Below are 5001 nucleotides of genomic sequence, written 5' to 3'. Positions count from 1 at the left end.
CCTCTACAGAAAATGGAGTCTGAAGCAAGGGGGGTGAATTATGAGCCAGAAGGTCCTCCTAACGCTGGGCACGTAACACTGCTCAGCTGGGCAGCAATTTGACTAATATTTTTCTCACTAGCACCTTGTTTGATTGTCAAGGCGCAAATGAAAAAGGCCCTACAGAATTTTTTTAACTTCCATACTTGCTCAGGGAAAGTTGAAGAAGCCTCTTGAGGCCATGCTTTACTACTAAGAATATCCTTTTCTCAGATTACCGTTTTTGATACCTATTTTATATCCCTGCAGCTTCCAAGTGTGTCTCCTCACCTTCAGGGGAATGGCAATACTGACTTACAAGAGGAACAAAAAGAGAGCAAGAAGAAGTCTGAATTATATTTTTCTTCTTGCATGGGTAATTTATTTGCTAAAAAAAGAATAATTGCATGTTGATCAAAATGAACAGGGTTTTTTTAGATAAGGAATTTAAATTAATTGTTTCAGTGTCTCCTTGAAGTAAAATATTTCGATGTTCTCATTTTGAAAAGCCTGAAATGAAAGGGAATTTTTATATCAAGCTACATCAAAGTTGGCCTGACATAAAACCGGGGATGTCAAAGAGCACTCCTGTTTTACTGGGGGAAAAATGAAAGTATGTCTGTAGAGTACAGAAACTCAAATTTCTTTTGAATTATGAGGTTTTATTGAATCAAAAAAATGTGTATGAATAATAAGAGCTCTGTCTTATTTTATATGGAATAATTAAAGTTGCATGTAAATGGAAAAGTAGGTTTGCAAGTTAGTATTATACAAAATAATAATTTCAAATATGTGGCGGCGATAGATCTCATTTTCTGAACTCAACAGTATGCAAAAAAAAACAAGCAAAAAATATCATCTGCTATACTTCCCCAATCTTTCCTCAGATATTAAAATAACTGTTACACCACAACTTCCAAGTCAAAAACATATTTATTTATGGTCATTTTCCTATGCCGTTTCCTATGACTGTGGATGTGTGCAAAAGTTTGGGTTACCCTACAACAGAATATTTTCCTTTCAAAAAAAGAGAACTAGCAGGCCCTTGCTAAACAAAACCCTCTTCCTAAAATATTCTCTGAGGACATGGGAGAAAGGGCCTTTTTTTTCAGTGGCCTCTTTGTAAAACTTAAAATTTAGATGGAACAGAAAATAGAACCCAATTCTAATTAGGGTCTAATGGCCCCTCACTGGCTGTAGGAGAATTGTTTCAATTACACTGTGACAAGTGTCATTGCATATCAATAGCTGGAGCCTCTAATAATGCCAATAAACTATTTCTTTTGTTTCCTTTGTTAAACAGTTTGGTTTGAAGCTATAAATTGGGGACAACAGCATCAAGTGTCATCCTATCCTTGTGAAACCATTAAGGGCCACAGAACCTTCTGGGGTTTTAAATGTCCATTTCTAGCAGGGCCTCTGGCCGCGACGGGCCGCATCTCCTTGCTTGCCTGTTGTTCCCACTATTCACGCTCCAAGAAAGAGCAGAATTAAAAGACTACCAACTTCAGATCCAAGTGGAATATACATCTTTTCTCCTGTTGACCTGATCAAATATAGTGCTTGGGTTTTAAACTGACCTTATACTGCGGCTTGTTCTTAAATAATCAGGTAATTAAAATGTGACGTATCACAAACACCGAAACTTTAAATAACTTCAGTCACCTAAAAAAAGAACCAATAGCTTTTCCTTAGGAGGAAAAGTACTAGTAGCTTACTGAGAAAGCTTAGCCTCCAAGGCCAGTCTAGCTAACTATGGCCTTAGGGCCTAATCCTTGCAAAGTCCATCTGGAGAATGTCCTAATTCCACTGCCTGCTCTTCGAGATCATCCTTCTGCTTTTTTTTTCCCACCCTTGCATCCGTTTAGTGTCCTCATTTGCTTTCTAATGACTTTCTAAAGTGAACTCAGATTTGGTTTCTTTCCCAGATGACCTTTAGGTGGCTTTCCTTTCTGTGCTTCCCTACATCACGGCAATATGAGCTGTGATGCTCGTATCCATATGAGCATCATATCAATACCATATGCTCCAGACACAGAGCAGGTAGCCAGCAACAAAGCTGAGCCATACTAAAACACACCTGTAACTTCGCAAAAGAGTAGGTGGAGCTGTGTAAACATCTGAGCCCCTTCTCCTGCGCTTGGAAACAAGCAAAGGTGCTGAAAGATTTTAGCCCTGGTAGCCAGGACCGATGTTTTATGTGAGATATTTACAGTGTAATTTCTTGTGAAGCTTGCTGCTTTTCTGAACCTCCGATAATTTAGCATGGCGGTGTCAGAGATGAGGCAGTGACTCCTTTCTGGACAAGGTCATGTGTTGAAGCAAGAGAGTTCCAAACATTTCTGCCAACCTAATTCTTAAATACTGCAAGTACTATGAAACCCTTGTTCTTCTTGGGGTCAGAACTGCTGGGTAATTACCACAAAGCTACTTTCATTTGAAGAGAAATGGAGCAACTATAGCCTGTTTTCTGGTATCGTGTTTATTGTTTCACCTTCAGAGCATGAGCACCGTTTCTTTTTTCAGCCTCTAGTTCACCGGTTTTCATCCTTTTTACATATCCCTAACTTTTTTTTGGAGAAAGACAAGCGTGGAGGAGCAAAATGCCCCCCTGCGCAGCAAATGTAAAGCCTGCTTGTCTCAAGCTTCTTGTCTCATACCTCCCAGGGATCCCTGGAGAAGAAGTCTGAGGATGTCTAGCAGTATGTGGGCCAAGAGTCTGCCTTCCAAGCAGGAACCCAGAAGTCCTCGCAGAAGGAAGTGAAAATACTGCACTGTTGTAATCACTGTAACCTTACACGTACGAGAACATAAAGGCAAACGAGATGGTTCATCCTTGCTGTAATTTCTTGTTACTTACACTCCGGTTTTCAAGTGCAAACTCTTTAAGCAATTAAGTCTTGCAGTTAAAAGAGCTTGCTGAAGGAGCCCTGTAGTAGCGTTAATTCTCTCATGTCCTGACACACTGACCTGAAATGCTTAATTCCCTTTACAGCATCAGGCTTCTAACTAACAGGGAAATCTTTGATAGAGAGGATTTGACAACCTGACAATATGGTCGAAGTCCCAAAGTGAAAAATTGCTTGGGTAAAAATAAGGTGGGTTAAACGGATACACCTATGCTAATAACTAGGTACCTGTTTACACTTATTAGTCACCTCATTAAAAGTATTAATCTAAATAACATGCCAGTTATATTTGTTAAACCCATTTCACAGGAAGCTTAACTAAAAAGGAAAGAGGTTAAGGGCCAGATTTTAACCTCTGCATAAGTAGGTGGCTAATCACGGCTTCAGACACGCGCGGCGGAGGGGGAGGCCCTGAACCAGGACAGACCTAAAAGGTACGTGCATGCGTAATCACTTCCACAATGCTTGAGCTTGAAGCATGTTGTGGGATTGGGGTCTGAGCAAGGGGAGCAAACACTAGCAGAGCTGGGAATACCTTTTACTGCTCTGAGGATAACGCTTTTCTCTTTATGGGGAGGCTTTTAAATTATCTCTCAGTATAGCATATTAACAACCTTGGTTTTTTCTGAGTGCTGGTCCACATATGTGGTGCGCCTGCAGATGTCGTGTGAGTTGTTCCAGCTCCCCTCAGCCCTGCCAGGTCTCTTCAGTCCTGACTTGCACACTGTCCTGCTCCGCTTCGTTCCACAGCAGAGGTTACCAGCTGTGGGACGCACTCTTATAGTCTAGGAACTATGATGTTATTACCAAAGTTATTTTTCCGTGTAACTTGAGAGAAGAATAAAAAGCAGATTCTCAGCTAGCACAGATCGTCACGTCCCATTTGTGATGGGGGAGGTTCATCATACTACGCAGAACAATGTCGATCGCTATCAAATGGGAATTTGACTCTCACAACCCAGGCACTGGCGGAGACTCCACCAGTCCTCCACAAGCCCTGATCTCCAGAAGGGCTAGATGGGAGGATAATTCCAGATAAAGTGCCTTGAGCACTACGTGGGCTGGACCCCTCTTGCATTTTCAACCGTGTTTTTTTTATTCTTGAACCAGATTCAAAAGGCCTTTAATGGGCAGCTGGGGATGGGGATGGGACTGAAGTCACTATTTCTGCCGTTTCCCTAGCTGCGAGCTGAGCTGTCTGGCCCATTTGGGCCAGAGCTCACGGCACTCTGTTCTCTGGTAGGCTGCCTGCTCCTGCCCCATCCAGCTTATTTTGCATTTGTACAGTAAAATTTCTGCTAGGCTAAGAACTGCATTGGTTCAGAGCCTCTGACGAAGGGCACAGAATAAGCAGACGGAGCATACAGCTGGGGATGGGAAGTAGTGGGCACGGGGAGGGTCAGAGGGGACCTTCCCCGGCAGTGGTGCTGAGCTGTTACATCGGCTCCCATGCCTCCGGTAGACATAGCCCACATCCACTACCCTGAAAGCCCCTGTTCAGCTGCCATCAAAACCCCAGAAGGCCTTTGCTGGTCAAAAGCTTTTGAAGTGTTTAGCTCCAGGCCTGTGTGCGATGCCAGGGTTGTCCTGACAATGAAAGCTGAGCAACCTCCTGCCTACCCCTCAGACAAAGGGGACTGAGTTGACTTCCCGAGTAGGAGGGAACACAGTGGGCTCAGGAAGGAAGAGATCCAGGTTCTTGACCCTGTTCTTATGACTACTTCATGATCACTGGTGGAGAAAGATATAAGGAAGGCACTGGGGTGAGGGCCCTTACAGCTACCCACAGCACTGAAGTGGGGCATCTCATCCCTCCTGTAGAGTTTCAGAAGAAAAGAGCCATCCTTGGTCAGCTGCATGGGCCATCACAGGTTGTTTTACACCTTGCACAGTGACAGAACTAGAGCAGGGGAAGCCAGACACCTCCAAGCCCGACAGATGCTGGAGTACCATAAACCACGATTCACGAGATGTCCCCTTGGCTTCAGGCAGCTATGCAGAGAGTATCGGTAAGAAACAACTCACTGCACTGCACATTTTAGAACCTGTCCTGAGATGCCAAATCCCCCTCAAA

The sequence above is a fragment of the Vanellus vanellus genome (assembly GCF_965231255.1).
Source record: "Vanellus vanellus genome assembly, chromosome: 3".
Classification (NCBI taxonomy): Eukaryota; Metazoa; Chordata; class Aves; order Charadriiformes; family Charadriidae; genus Vanellus; species Vanellus vanellus.
The sequence above is the reverse complement of the archived record's forward strand: the minus strand, read 5'-3'. Positions refer to the sequence as shown.